This window comes from Scleropages formosus, unplaced genomic scaffold, assembly GCF_900964775.1.
Source record: "Scleropages formosus unplaced genomic scaffold, fSclFor1.1, whole genome shotgun sequence".
NCBI lineage: Eukaryota > Metazoa > Chordata > Actinopteri > Osteoglossiformes > Osteoglossidae > Scleropages > Scleropages formosus.
Genome location: NW_021641020.1, coordinates 49,089 through 59,740, shown reverse-complemented (window position 1 = coordinate 59,740; position 10,652 = coordinate 49,089). Strand labels below are relative to the sequence as shown.

Sequence of the window (10,652 nt, the reverse complement as noted above, 5' to 3'; positions counted from 1 at the left end):
CGTTCGCCTCACACGCGAAAGGTCCCCGGTTCGACACCGGGTGGAAACACTCTTTTGTTGCAGCCTCAAGAAGTACGGGAGCAGTGAGTGAAGTGAGAATTGAATGTCTTGGGAAAAATTCACCAAAACACCTTTCTCAGCATCAACAACGGGAGGTCCGAGACTAGCCGCCTTTCAGGGTTTCTTCATTCATTCGTTCCCTTCTTTCTTTCCACTATAGAGAGCGTTCCCTGACCGGGAATCGAACCCGGGCCGTGGCGGTGAGAGCGCCAAATCCTGACCACTAGACTACCAGGGAGATGCACAACCTGTTTTGAATGTTTCCACCAAAAAAAAAAAAAAAAAAAAAAAGAAAGAAAATTAATTAAAGTCTGAAAAGTTTGATCATTGAGCACCGGTACCAAGCAGGACACTGACTACCCGACAGACGTGTTTCCACCCGGTTTCGAACCGGGGACCTTTCGCGTGTTAGGCGAACGTGATGACCGCTACACTATGGAAACTGAAACCCGCTGCTTCTTTTACCGGCGTCATTGCGGCCGTAGTCATCCCTGTATCGATCCGGGTGTTTTTCGCACACGATGAGACACGTGCTGCGCGTGTTGCGTTTCCATAGTGTAGTGGTATGGTAGCAGTGAGCGAAGCGAGATGGATGGGGGCGGCTGTGTCTTGTTTCCATAGTGTAGTGGTTATCACGTTCGCCTCACACGCGAAAGGTCCCCGGTTCGACACCGGGTGGAAATACTCTTTTGTTGCAGCCTCAAGAAGTACGGGAGCAGTGAGTGAAGTGAGAATTGAATGTCTTGGGAAAAATTCACCAAAACACCTTTCTCAGCATCAACAACGGGAGGTCCGAGACTAGCCGCCTTTCAGGGTTTCTTCATTCATTCGTTCCCTTCTTTCTTTCCACTATAGAGAGCGTTCCCTGACCGGGAATCGAACCCGGGCCGTGGCGGTGAGAGCGCCAAATCCTGACCACTAGACTACCAGGGAGATGCACAACCTGTTTTGAATGTTTCCACCAAAAAAAAAAAAAAAAAAAAAAAAGAAAGAAAATTAATTAAAGTCTGAAAAGTTTGATCATTGAGCACCGGTACCAAGCAGGACGCTGACTACCCGACAGACGTGTTTCCACCCGGTTTCGAACCGGGGACCTTTCGCGTGTTAGGCGAACGTGATGACCGCTACACTATGGAAACTGAAACCCGCTGCTTCTTTTACCGGCGTCATTGCGGCCGTAGTCATCCCTGTATCGATCCGGGTGTTTTTCGCACACGATGAGACACGTGCTGCGCGTGTTGCGTTTCCATAGTGTAGTGGTATGGTAGCAGTGAGCGAAGCGAGATGGATGGGGGCGGCTGTGTCTTGTTTCCATAGTGTAGTGGTTATCACGTTCGCCTCACACGCGAAAGGTCCCCGGTTCGACACCGGGTGGAAATACTCTTTTGTTGCAGCCTCAAGAAGTACGGGAGCAGTGAGTGAAGTGAGAATTGAATGTCTTGGGAAAAATTCACCAAAACACCTTTCTCAGCATCAACAACGGGAGGTCCGAGACTAGCCGCCTTTCAGGGTTTCTTCATTCATTCGTTCCCTTCTTTCTTTCCACTATAGAGAGCGTTCCCTGACCGGGAATCGAACCCGGGCCGTGGCGGTGAGAGCGCCAAATCCTGACCACTAGACTACCAGGGAGATGCACAACCTGTTTTGAATGTTTCCACCAAAAAAAAAAAAAAAAAAAAAAAAGAAAGAAAATTAATTAAAGTCTGAAAAGTTTGATCATTGAGCACCGGTACCAAGCAGGACGCTGACTACCCGACAGACGTGTTTCCACCCGGTTTCGAACCGGGGACCTTTCGCGTGTTAGGCGAACGTGATGACCGCTACACTATGGAAACTGAAACCCGCTGCTTCTTTTACCGGCGTCATTGCGGCCGTAGTCATCCCTGTATCGATCCGGGTGTTTTTCGCACACGATGAGACACGTGCTGCGCGTGTTGCGTTTCCATAGTGTAGTGGTATGGTAGCAGTGAGTGAAGCGAGATGGATGGGGGCGGCTGTGTCTTGTTTCCATAGTGTAGTGGTTATCACGTTCGCCTCACACGCGAAAGGTCCCCGGTTCGACACCGGGTGGAAATACTCTTTTGTTGCAGCCTCAAGAAGTACGGGAGCAGTGAGTGAAGTGAGAATTGAATGTCTTGGGAAAAATTCACCAAAACACCTTTCTCAGCATCAACAACGGGAGGTCCGAGACTAGCCGCCTTTCAGGGTTTCTTTCTTCATTCGTTCGTTCCCTTCTTTCTTTCCACTATAGAGAGCGTTCCCTGACCGGGAATCGAACCCGGGCCGTGGCGGTGAAAGCGCCAAATCCTGACCACTAGACTACCAGGGAGATGCACAACCTGTTTTGAATGTTTCCACCAAAAAAAAAAAAAAAAAAAAAAAAAGAAAGAAAATTAATTAAAGTCTGAAAAGTTTGATCATTGAGCACCGGTACCAAGCAGGACGCTGACTACCCGACAGACGTGTTTCCACCCGGTTTCGAACCGGGGACCTTTCGCGTGTTAGGCGAACGTGATGACCGCTACACTATGGAAACTGAAACCCGCTGCTTCTTTTACCGGCGTCATTGCGGCCGTAGTCATCCCTGTATCGATCCGGGTGTTTTTCGCACACGATGAGACACGTGCTGCGCGTGTTGCGTTTCCATAGTGTAGTGGTATGGTAGCAGTGAGTGAAGCGAGATGGATGGGGGCGGCTGTGTCTTGTTTCCATAGTGTAGTGGTTATCACGTTCGCCTCACACGCGAAAGGTCCCCGGTTCGACACCGGGTGGAAACACTCTTTTGTTGCAGCCTCAAGAAGTACGGGAGCAGTGAGTGAAGTGAGAATTGAATGTCTTGGGAAAAATTCACCAAAACACCTTTCTCAGCATCAACAACGGGAGGTCCGAGACTAGCCGCCTTTCAGGGTTTCTTTCTTCATTCATTCGTTCCCTTCTTTCTTTCCACTATAGAGAGCGTTCCCTGACCGGGAATCGAACCCGGGCCGTGGCGGTGAGAGCGCCAAATCCTGACCACTAGACTACCAGGGAGATGCACAACCTGTTTTGAATGTTTCCACCAAAAAAAAAAAAAAAAAAAAAGAAAGAAAATTAATTAAAGTCTGAAAAGTTTGATCATTGAGCACCGGTACCAAGCAGGACACTGACTACCCGACAGACGTGTTTCCACCCGGTTTCGAACCGGGGACCTTTCGCGTGTTAGGCGAACGTGATGACCGCTACACTATGGAAACTGAAACCCGCTGCTTCTTTTACCGGCGTCATTGCGGCCGTAGTCATCCCTGTATCGATCCGGGTGTTTTTCGCACACGATGAGACACGTGCTGCGCGTGTTGCGTTTCCATAGTGTAGTGGTATGGTAGCAGTGAGCGAAGCGAGATGGATGGGGGCGGCTGTGTCTTGTTTCCATAGTGTAGTGGTTATCACGTTCGCCTCACACGCGAAAGGTCCCCGGTTCGACACCGGGTGGAAATACTCTTTTGTTGCAGCCTCAAGAAGTACGGGAGCAGTGAGTGAAGTGAGAATTGAATGTCTTGGGAAAAATTCACCAAAACACCTTTCTCAGCATCAACAACGGGAGGTCCGAGACTAGCCGCCTTTCAGGGTTTCTTTCTTCATTCGTTCGTTCCCTTCTTTCTTTCCACTATAGAGAGCGTTCCCTGACCGGGAATCGAACCCGGGCCGTGGCGGTGAGAGCGCCAAATCCTGACCACTAGACTACCAGGGAGATGCACAACCTGTTTTGAATGTTTCCACCAAAAAAAAAAAAAAAAAAAAAAAAGAAAGAAAATTAATTAAAGTCTGAAAAGTTTGATCATTGAGCACCGGTACCAAGCAGGACGCTGACTACCCGACAGACGTGTTTCCACCCGGTTTCGAACCGGGGACCTTTCGCGTGTTAGGCGAACGTGATGACCGCTACACTATGGAAACTGAAACCCGCTGCTTCTTTTACCGGCGTCATTGCGGCCGTAGTCATCCCTGTATCGATCCGGGTGTTTTTCGCACACGATGAGACACGTGCTGCGCGTGTTGCGTTTCCATAGTGTAGTGGTATGGTAGCAGTGAGCGAAGCGAGATGGATGGGGGCGGCTGTGTCTTGTTTCCATAGTGTAGTGGTTATCACGTTCGCCTCACACGCGAAAGGTCCCCGGTTCGACACCGGGTGGAAATACTCTTTTGTTGCAGCCTCAAGAAGTACGGGAGCAGTGAGTGAAGTGAGAATTGAATGTCTTGGGAAAAATTCACCAAAACACCTTTCTCAGCATCAACAACGGGAGGTCCGAGACTAGCCGCCTTTCAGGGTTTCTTCATTCATTCGTTCGTTCCCTTCTTTCTTTCCACTATAGAGAGCGTTCCCTGACCGGGAATCGAACCCGGGCCGTGGCGGTGAGAGCGCCAAATCCTGACCACTAGACTACCAGGGAGATGCACAACCTGTTTTGAATGTTTCCACCAAAAAAAAAAAAAAAAAAAAAAAGAAAGAAAATTAATTAAAGTCTGAAAAGTTTGATCATTGAGCACCGGTACCAAGCAGGACACTGACTACCCGACAGACGTGTTTCCACCCGGTTTCGAACCGGGGACCTTTCGCGTGTTAGGCGAACGTGATGACCGCTACACTATGGAAACTGAAACCCGCTGCTTCTTTTACCGGCGTCATTGCGGCCGTAGTCATCCCTGTATCGATCCGGGTGTTTTTCGCACACGATGAGACACGTGCTGCGCGTGTTGCGTTTCCATAGTGTAGTGGTATGGTAGCAGTGAGCGAAGCGAGATGGATGGGGGCGGCTGTGTCTTGTTTCCATAGTGTAGTGGTTATCACGTTCGCCTCACACGCGAAAGGTCCCCGGTTCGACACCGGGTGGAAACACTCTTTTGTTGCAGCCTCAAGAAGTACGGGAGCAGTGAGTGAAGTGAGAATTGAATGTCTTGGGAAAAATTCACCAAAACACCTTTCTCAGCATCAACAACGGGAGGTCCGAGACTAGCCGCCTTTCAGGGTTTCTTCATTCATTCGTTCGTTCCCTTCTTTCTTTCCACTATAGAGAGCGTTCCCTGACCGGGAATCGAACCCGGGCCGTGGCGGTGAGAGCGCCAAATCCTGACCACTAGACTACCAGGGAGATGCACAACCTGTTTTGAATGTTTCCACCAAAAAAAAAAAAAAAAAAAAAAAAAGAAAGAAAATTAATTAAAGTCTGAAAAGTTTGATCATTGAGCACCGGTACCAAGCAGGACGCTGACTACCCGACAGACGTGTTTCCACCCGGTTTCGAACCGGGGACCTTTCGCGTGTTAGGCGAACGTGATGACCGCTACACTATGGAAACTGAAACCCGCTGCTTCTTTTACCGGCGTCATTGCGGCCGTAGTCATCCCTGTATCGATCCGGGTGTTTTTCGCACACGATGAGACACGTGCTGCGCGTGTTGCGTTTCCATAGTGTAGTGGTATGGTAGCAGTGAGTGAAGCGAGATGGATGGGGGCGGCTGTGTCTTGTTTCCATAGTGTAGTGGTTATCACGTTCGCCTCACACGCGAAAGGTCCCCGGTTCGACACCGGGTGGAAACACTCTTTTGTTGCAGCCTCAAGAAGTACGGGAGCAGTGAGTGAAGTGAGAATTGAATGTCTTGGGAAAAATTCACCAAAACACCTTTCTCAGCATCAACAACGGGAGGTCCGAGACTAGCCGCCTTTCAGGGTTTCTTCATTCATTCGTTCGTTCCCTTCTTTCTTTCCACTATAGAGAGCGTTCCCTGACCGGGAATCGAACCCGGGCCGTGGCGGTGAGAGCGCCAAATCCTGACCACTAGACTACCAGGGAGATGCACAACCTGTTTTGAATGTTTCCACCAAAAAAAAAAAAAAAAAAAAAGAAAGAAAATTAATTAAAGTCTGAAAAGTTTGATCATTGAGCACCGGTACCAAGCAGGACGCTGACTACCCGACAGACGTGTTTCCACCCGGTTTCGAACCGGGGACCTTTCGCGTGTTAGGCGAACGTGATGACCGCTACACTATGGAAACTGAAACCCGCTGCTTCTTTTACCGGCGTCATTGCGGCCGTAGTCATCCCTGTATCGATCCGGGTGTTTTTCGCACACGATGAGACACGTGCTGCGCGTGTTGCGTTTCCATAGTGTAGTGCTATGGTAGCAGTGAGTGAAGCGAGATGGATGGGGGCGGCTGTGTCTTGTTTCCATAGTGTAGTGGTTATCACGTTCGCCTCACACGCGAAAGGTCCCCGGTTCGACACCGGGTGGAAACACTCTTTTGTTGCAGCCTCAAGAAGTACGGGAGCAGTGAGTGAAGTGAGAATTGAATGTCTTGGGAAAAATTCACCAAAACACCTTTCTCAGCATCAACAACGGGAGGTCCGAGACTAGCCGCCTTTCAGGGTTTCTTCATTCATTCCCTTCTTTCTTTCCACTATAGAGAGCGTTCCCTGACCGGGAATCGAACCCGGGCCGTGGCGGTGAGAGCGCCAAATCCTGACCACTAGACTACCAGGGAGATGCACAACCTGTTTTGAATGTTTCCACCAAAAAAAAAAAAAAAAAAAAGAAAGAAAATTAATTAAAGTCTGAAAAGTTTGATCATTGAGCACCGGTACCAAGCAGGACGCTGACTACCCGACAGACGTGTTTCCACCCGGTTTCGAACCGGGGACCTTTCGCGTGTTAGGCGAACGTGATGACCGCTACACTATGGAAACTGAAACCCGCTGCTTCTTTTACCGGCGTCATTGCGGCCGTAGTCATCCCTGTATCGATCCGGGTGTTTTTCGCACACGATGAGACACGTGCTGCGCGTGTTGCGTTTCCATAGTGTAGTGCTATGGTAGCAGTGAGTGAAGCGAGATGGATGGGGGCGGCTGTGTCTTGTTTCCATAGTGTAGTGGTTATCACGTTCGCCTCACACGCGAAAGGTCCCCGGTTCGACACCGGGTGGAAACACTCTTTTGTTGCAGCCTCAAGAAGTACGGGAGCAGTGAGTGAAGTGAGAATTGAATGTCTTGGGAAAAATTCACCAAAACACCTTTCTCAGCATCAACAACGGGAGGTCCGAGACTAGCCGCCTTTCAGGGTTTCTTCATTCATTCATTCCCTTCTTTCTTTCCACTATAGAGAGCGTTCCCTGACCGGGAATCGAACCCGGGCCGTGGCGGTGAGAGCGCCAAATCCTGACCACTAGACTACCAGGGAGATGCACAACCTGTTTTGAATGTTTCCACCAAAAAAAAAAAAAAAAAAAAAAAGAAAGAAAATTAATTAAAGTCTGAAAAGTTTGATCATTGAGCACCGGTACCAAGCAGGACGCTGACTACCCGACAGACGTGTTTCCACCCGGTTTCGAACCGGGGACCTTTCGCGTGTTAGGCGAACGTGATGACCGCTACACTATGGAAACTGAAACCCGCTGCTTCTTTTACCGGCGTCATTGCGGCCGTAGTCATCCCTGTATCGATCCGGGTGTTTTTCGCACACGATGAGACACGTGCTGCGCGTGTTGCGTTTCCATAGTGTAGTGCTATGGTAGCAGTGAGTGAAGCGAGATGGATGGGGGCGGCTGTGTCTTGTTTCCATAGTGTAGTGGTTATCACGTTCGCCTCACACGCGAAAGGTCCCCGGTTCGACACCGGGTGGAAACACTCTTTTGTTGCAGCCTCAAGAAGTACGGGAGCAGTGAGTGAAGTGAGAATTGAATGTCTTGGGAAAAATTCACCAAAACACCTTTCTCAGCATCAACAACGGGAGGTCCGAGACTAGCCGCCTTTCAGGGTTTCTTTCTTCATTCATTCGTTCCCTTCTTTCTTTCCACTATAGAGAGCGTTCCCTGACCGGGAATCGAACCCGGGCCGTGGCGGTGAGAGCGCCAAATCCTGACCACTAGACTACCAGGGAGATGCACAACCTGTTTTGAATGTTTCCACCAAAAAAAAAAAAAAAAAAAAAAGAAAGAAAATTAATTAAAGTCTGAAAAGTTTGATCATTGAGCACCGGTACCAAGCAGGACGCTGACTACCCGACAGACGTGTTTCCACCCGGTTTCGAACCGGGGACCTTTCGCGTGTTAGGCGAACGTGATGACCGCTACACTATGGAAACTGAAACCCGCTGCTTCTTTTACCGGCGTCATTGCGGCCGTAGTCATCCCTGTATCGATCCGGGTGTTTTTCGCACACGATGAGACACGTGCTGCGCGTGTTGCGTTTCCATAGTGTAGTGCTATGGTAGCAGTGAGTGAAGCGAGATGGATGGGGGCGGCTGTGTCTTGTTTCCATAGTGTAGTGGTTATCACGTTCGCCTCACACGCGAAAGGTCCCCGGTTCGACACCGGGTGGAAACACTCTTTTGTTGCAGCCTCAAGAAGTACGGGAGCAGTGAGTGAAGTGAGAATTGAATGTCTTGGGAAAAATTCACCAAAACACCTTTCTCAGCATCAACAACGGGAGGTCCGAGACTAGCCGCCTTTCAGGGTTTCTTCATTCATTCGTTCGTTCCCTTCTTTCTTTCCACTATAGAGAGCGTTCCCTGACCGGGAATCGAACCCGGGCCGTGGCGGTGAGAGCGCCAAATCCTGACCACTAGACTACCAGGGAGATGCACAACCTGTTTTGAATGTTTCCACCAAAAAAAAAAAAAAAAAAAAAAAAAAGAAAGAAAATTAATTAAAGTCTGAAAAGTTTGATCATTGAGCACCGGTACCAAGCAGGACGCTGACTACCCGACAGACGTGTTTCCACCCGGTTTCGAACCGGGGACCTTTCGCGTGTTAGGCGAACGTGATGACCGCTACACTATGGAAACTGAAACCCGCTGCTTCTTTTACCGGCGTCATTGCGGCCGTAGTCATCCCTGTATCGATCCGGGTGTTTTTCGCACACGATGAGACACGTGCTGCGCGTGTTGCGTTTCCATAGTGTAGTGCTATGGTAGCAGTGAGCGAAGCGAGATGGATGGGGGCGGCTGTGTCTTGTTTCCATAGTGTAGTGGTTATCACGTTCGCCTCACACGCGAAAGGTCCCCGGTTCGACACCGGGTGGAAATACTCTTTTGTTGCAGCCTCAAGAAGTACGGGAGCAGTGAGTGAAGTGAGAATTGAATGTCTTGGGAAAAATTCACCAAAACACCTTTCTCAGCATCAACAACGGGAGGTCCGAGACTAGCCGCCTTTCAGGGTTTCTTCATTCATTCGTTCCCTTCTTTCTTTCCACTATAGAGAGCGTTCCCTGACCGGGAATCGAACCCGGGCCGTGGCGGTGAGAGCGCCAAATCCTGACCACTAGACTACCAGGGAGATGCACAACCTGTTTTGAATGTTTCCACCAAAAAAAAAAAAAAAAAAAAAAAAAAGAAAGAAAATTAATTAAAGTCTGAAAAGTTTGATCATTGAGCACCGGTACCAAGCAGGACGCTGACTACCCGACAGACGTGTTTCCACCCGGTTTCGAACCGGGGACCTTTCGCGTGTTAGGCGAACGTGATGACCGCTACACTATGGAAACTGAAACCCGCTGCTTCTTTTACCGGCGTCATTGCGGCCGTAGTCATCCCTGTATCGATCCGGGTGTTTTTCGCACACGATGAGACACGTGCTGCGCGTGTTGCGTTTCCATAGTGTAGTGCTATGGTAGCAGTGAGTGAAGCGAGATGGATGGGGGCGGCTGTGTCTTGTTTCCATAGTGTAGTGGTTATCACGTTCGCCTCACACGCGAAAGGTCCCCGGTTCGACACCGGGTGGAAACACTCTTTTGTTGCAGCCTCAAGAAGTACGGGAGCAGTGAGTGAAGTGAGAATTGAATGTCTTGGGAAAAATTCACCAAAACACCTTTCTCAGCATCAACAACGGGAGGTCCGAGACTAGCCGCCTTTCAGGGTTTCTTCATTCATTCGTTCGTTCCCTTCTTTCTTTCCACTATAGAGAGCGTTCCCTGACCGGGAATCGAACCCGGGCCGTGGCGGTGAGAGCGCCAAATCCTGACCACTAGACTACCAGGGAGATGCACAACCTGTTTTGAATGTTTCCACCAAAAAAAAAAAAAAAAAAAAAAAAAAAAAGAAAATTAATTAAAGTCTGAAAAGTTTGATCATTGAGCACCGGTACCAAGCAGGACACTGACTACCCGACAGACGTGTTTCCACCCGGTTTCGAACCGGGGACCTTTCGCGTGTTAGGCGAACGTGATGACCGCTACACTATGGAAACTGAAACCCGCTGCTTCTTTTACCGGCGTCATTGCGGCCGTAGTCATCCCTGTATCGATCCGGGTGTTTTTCGCACACGATGAGACACGTGCTGCGCGTGTTGCGTTTCCATAGTGTAGTGGTATGGTAGCAGTGAGTGAAGCGAGATGGATGGGGGCGGCTGTGTCTTGTTTCCATAGTGTAGTGGTTATCACGTTCGCCTCACACGCGAAAGGTCCCCGGTTCGACACCGGGTGGAAACACTCTTTTGTTGCAGCCTCAAGAAGTACGGGAGCAGTGAGTGAAGTGAGAATTGAATGTCTTGGGAAAAATTCACCAAAACACCTTTCTCAGCATCAACAACGGGAGGTCCGAGACTAGCCGCCTTTCAGGGTTTCTTCA

General features: G+C 49.5%; 42 non-coding genes across 42 annotated transcripts; 15 read left to right on the top strand and 27 right to left on the bottom strand.

Annotated features, from left to right (window-relative positions):
- Positions 1 to 226: 226 nt before the first annotated feature.
- Positions 227 to 298, bottom strand: trnae-cuc (transfer RNA glutamic acid (anticodon CUC)). Its single transcript has one exon. It is a non-coding gene; the product is annotated as a tRNA-Glu (tRNA).
- Positions 299 to 430: 132 nt separating this feature from the next.
- trnav-aac (transfer RNA valine (anticodon AAC)) lies at positions 431 to 503 on the bottom strand. Its single transcript has one exon. It is a non-coding gene; the product is annotated as a tRNA-Val (tRNA).
- A 168-nt stretch (positions 504 to 671) lies between these two features.
- Positions 672 to 744, top strand: trnav-cac (transfer RNA valine (anticodon CAC)). Its single transcript has one exon. It is a non-coding gene; the product is annotated as a tRNA-Val (tRNA).
- Positions 745 to 921: 177 nt separating this feature from the next.
- On the bottom strand, positions 922 to 993 carry trnae-cuc (transfer RNA glutamic acid (anticodon CUC)). The gene has a single exon. It is a non-coding gene; the product is annotated as a tRNA-Glu (tRNA).
- A 133-nt stretch (positions 994 to 1,126) lies between these two features.
- On the bottom strand, positions 1,127 to 1,199 carry trnav-aac (transfer RNA valine (anticodon AAC)). Its single transcript has one exon. It is a non-coding gene; the product is annotated as a tRNA-Val (tRNA).
- A 168-nt stretch (positions 1,200 to 1,367) lies between these two features.
- Positions 1,368 to 1,440, top strand: trnav-cac (transfer RNA valine (anticodon CAC)). The gene has a single exon. It is a non-coding gene; the product is annotated as a tRNA-Val (tRNA).
- Positions 1,441 to 1,617: 177 nt separating this feature from the next.
- trnae-cuc (transfer RNA glutamic acid (anticodon CUC)) lies at positions 1,618 to 1,689 on the bottom strand. The gene has a single exon. It is a non-coding gene; the product is annotated as a tRNA-Glu (tRNA).
- Positions 1,690 to 1,822: 133 nt separating this feature from the next.
- Positions 1,823 to 1,895, bottom strand: trnav-aac (transfer RNA valine (anticodon AAC)). The gene has a single exon. It is a non-coding gene; the product is annotated as a tRNA-Val (tRNA).
- Positions 1,896 to 2,063: 168 nt separating this feature from the next.
- On the top strand, positions 2,064 to 2,136 carry trnav-cac (transfer RNA valine (anticodon CAC)). The gene has a single exon. It is a non-coding gene; the product is annotated as a tRNA-Val (tRNA).
- A 181-nt stretch (positions 2,137 to 2,317) lies between these two features.
- Positions 2,318 to 2,389, bottom strand: trnae-uuc (transfer RNA glutamic acid (anticodon UUC)). Its single transcript has one exon. It is a non-coding gene; the product is annotated as a tRNA-Glu (tRNA).
- Positions 2,390 to 2,523: 134 nt separating this feature from the next.
- On the bottom strand, positions 2,524 to 2,596 carry trnav-aac (transfer RNA valine (anticodon AAC)). Its single transcript has one exon. It is a non-coding gene; the product is annotated as a tRNA-Val (tRNA).
- Positions 2,597 to 2,764: 168 nt separating this feature from the next.
- trnav-cac (transfer RNA valine (anticodon CAC)) lies at positions 2,765 to 2,837 on the top strand. The gene has a single exon. It is a non-coding gene; the product is annotated as a tRNA-Val (tRNA).
- A 181-nt stretch (positions 2,838 to 3,018) lies between these two features.
- On the bottom strand, positions 3,019 to 3,090 carry trnae-cuc (transfer RNA glutamic acid (anticodon CUC)). Its single transcript has one exon. It is a non-coding gene; the product is annotated as a tRNA-Glu (tRNA).
- Positions 3,091 to 3,220: 130 nt separating this feature from the next.
- trnav-aac (transfer RNA valine (anticodon AAC)) lies at positions 3,221 to 3,293 on the bottom strand. The gene has a single exon. It is a non-coding gene; the product is annotated as a tRNA-Val (tRNA).
- A 168-nt stretch (positions 3,294 to 3,461) lies between these two features.
- On the top strand, positions 3,462 to 3,534 carry trnav-cac (transfer RNA valine (anticodon CAC)). Its single transcript has one exon. It is a non-coding gene; the product is annotated as a tRNA-Val (tRNA).
- Positions 3,535 to 3,715: 181 nt separating this feature from the next.
- Positions 3,716 to 3,787, bottom strand: trnae-cuc (transfer RNA glutamic acid (anticodon CUC)). Its single transcript has one exon. It is a non-coding gene; the product is annotated as a tRNA-Glu (tRNA).
- Positions 3,788 to 3,920: 133 nt separating this feature from the next.
- On the bottom strand, positions 3,921 to 3,993 carry trnav-aac (transfer RNA valine (anticodon AAC)). The gene has a single exon. It is a non-coding gene; the product is annotated as a tRNA-Val (tRNA).
- Positions 3,994 to 4,161: 168 nt separating this feature from the next.
- trnav-cac (transfer RNA valine (anticodon CAC)) lies at positions 4,162 to 4,234 on the top strand. Its single transcript has one exon. It is a non-coding gene; the product is annotated as a tRNA-Val (tRNA).
- A 181-nt stretch (positions 4,235 to 4,415) lies between these two features.
- On the bottom strand, positions 4,416 to 4,487 carry trnae-cuc (transfer RNA glutamic acid (anticodon CUC)). The gene has a single exon. It is a non-coding gene; the product is annotated as a tRNA-Glu (tRNA).
- A 132-nt stretch (positions 4,488 to 4,619) lies between these two features.
- Positions 4,620 to 4,692, bottom strand: trnav-aac (transfer RNA valine (anticodon AAC)). Its single transcript has one exon. It is a non-coding gene; the product is annotated as a tRNA-Val (tRNA).
- A 168-nt stretch (positions 4,693 to 4,860) lies between these two features.
- On the top strand, positions 4,861 to 4,933 carry trnav-cac (transfer RNA valine (anticodon CAC)). The gene has a single exon. It is a non-coding gene; the product is annotated as a tRNA-Val (tRNA).
- Positions 4,934 to 5,114: 181 nt separating this feature from the next.
- trnae-cuc (transfer RNA glutamic acid (anticodon CUC)) lies at positions 5,115 to 5,186 on the bottom strand. Its single transcript has one exon. It is a non-coding gene; the product is annotated as a tRNA-Glu (tRNA).
- Positions 5,187 to 5,320: 134 nt separating this feature from the next.
- On the bottom strand, positions 5,321 to 5,393 carry trnav-aac (transfer RNA valine (anticodon AAC)). Its single transcript has one exon. It is a non-coding gene; the product is annotated as a tRNA-Val (tRNA).
- A 168-nt stretch (positions 5,394 to 5,561) lies between these two features.
- On the top strand, positions 5,562 to 5,634 carry trnav-cac (transfer RNA valine (anticodon CAC)). The gene has a single exon. It is a non-coding gene; the product is annotated as a tRNA-Val (tRNA).
- Positions 5,635 to 5,815: 181 nt separating this feature from the next.
- On the bottom strand, positions 5,816 to 5,887 carry trnae-cuc (transfer RNA glutamic acid (anticodon CUC)). Its single transcript has one exon. It is a non-coding gene; the product is annotated as a tRNA-Glu (tRNA).
- A 130-nt stretch (positions 5,888 to 6,017) lies between these two features.
- Positions 6,018 to 6,090, bottom strand: trnav-aac (transfer RNA valine (anticodon AAC)). Its single transcript has one exon. It is a non-coding gene; the product is annotated as a tRNA-Val (tRNA).
- Positions 6,091 to 6,258: 168 nt separating this feature from the next.
- On the top strand, positions 6,259 to 6,331 carry trnav-cac (transfer RNA valine (anticodon CAC)). Its single transcript has one exon. It is a non-coding gene; the product is annotated as a tRNA-Val (tRNA).
- A 173-nt stretch (positions 6,332 to 6,504) lies between these two features.
- Positions 6,505 to 6,576, bottom strand: trnae-cuc (transfer RNA glutamic acid (anticodon CUC)). The gene has a single exon. It is a non-coding gene; the product is annotated as a tRNA-Glu (tRNA).
- A 129-nt stretch (positions 6,577 to 6,705) lies between these two features.
- On the bottom strand, positions 6,706 to 6,778 carry trnav-aac (transfer RNA valine (anticodon AAC)). Its single transcript has one exon. It is a non-coding gene; the product is annotated as a tRNA-Val (tRNA).
- A 168-nt stretch (positions 6,779 to 6,946) lies between these two features.
- On the top strand, positions 6,947 to 7,019 carry trnav-cac (transfer RNA valine (anticodon CAC)). The gene has a single exon. It is a non-coding gene; the product is annotated as a tRNA-Val (tRNA).
- Positions 7,020 to 7,196: 177 nt separating this feature from the next.
- Positions 7,197 to 7,268, bottom strand: trnae-cuc (transfer RNA glutamic acid (anticodon CUC)). The gene has a single exon. It is a non-coding gene; the product is annotated as a tRNA-Glu (tRNA).
- Positions 7,269 to 7,400: 132 nt separating this feature from the next.
- On the bottom strand, positions 7,401 to 7,473 carry trnav-aac (transfer RNA valine (anticodon AAC)). The gene has a single exon. It is a non-coding gene; the product is annotated as a tRNA-Val (tRNA).
- Positions 7,474 to 7,641: 168 nt separating this feature from the next.
- On the top strand, positions 7,642 to 7,714 carry trnav-cac (transfer RNA valine (anticodon CAC)). The gene has a single exon. It is a non-coding gene; the product is annotated as a tRNA-Val (tRNA).
- A 181-nt stretch (positions 7,715 to 7,895) lies between these two features.
- Positions 7,896 to 7,967, bottom strand: trnae-cuc (transfer RNA glutamic acid (anticodon CUC)). The gene has a single exon. It is a non-coding gene; the product is annotated as a tRNA-Glu (tRNA).
- Positions 7,968 to 8,098: 131 nt separating this feature from the next.
- trnav-aac (transfer RNA valine (anticodon AAC)) lies at positions 8,099 to 8,171 on the bottom strand. The gene has a single exon. It is a non-coding gene; the product is annotated as a tRNA-Val (tRNA).
- Positions 8,172 to 8,339: 168 nt separating this feature from the next.
- trnav-cac (transfer RNA valine (anticodon CAC)) lies at positions 8,340 to 8,412 on the top strand. Its single transcript has one exon. It is a non-coding gene; the product is annotated as a tRNA-Val (tRNA).
- Positions 8,413 to 8,800: 388 nt separating this feature from the next.
- trnav-aac (transfer RNA valine (anticodon AAC)) lies at positions 8,801 to 8,873 on the bottom strand. Its single transcript has one exon. It is a non-coding gene; the product is annotated as a tRNA-Val (tRNA).
- Positions 8,874 to 9,041: 168 nt separating this feature from the next.
- On the top strand, positions 9,042 to 9,114 carry trnav-cac (transfer RNA valine (anticodon CAC)). Its single transcript has one exon. It is a non-coding gene; the product is annotated as a tRNA-Val (tRNA).
- A 384-nt stretch (positions 9,115 to 9,498) lies between these two features.
- Positions 9,499 to 9,571, bottom strand: trnav-aac (transfer RNA valine (anticodon AAC)). The gene has a single exon. It is a non-coding gene; the product is annotated as a tRNA-Val (tRNA).
- A 168-nt stretch (positions 9,572 to 9,739) lies between these two features.
- On the top strand, positions 9,740 to 9,812 carry trnav-cac (transfer RNA valine (anticodon CAC)). Its single transcript has one exon. It is a non-coding gene; the product is annotated as a tRNA-Val (tRNA).
- Positions 9,813 to 10,199: 387 nt separating this feature from the next.
- trnav-aac (transfer RNA valine (anticodon AAC)) lies at positions 10,200 to 10,272 on the bottom strand. Its single transcript has one exon. It is a non-coding gene; the product is annotated as a tRNA-Val (tRNA).
- Positions 10,273 to 10,440: 168 nt separating this feature from the next.
- Positions 10,441 to 10,513, top strand: trnav-cac (transfer RNA valine (anticodon CAC)). The gene has a single exon. It is a non-coding gene; the product is annotated as a tRNA-Val (tRNA).
- Positions 10,514 to 10,652: the final 139 nt, after the last annotated feature.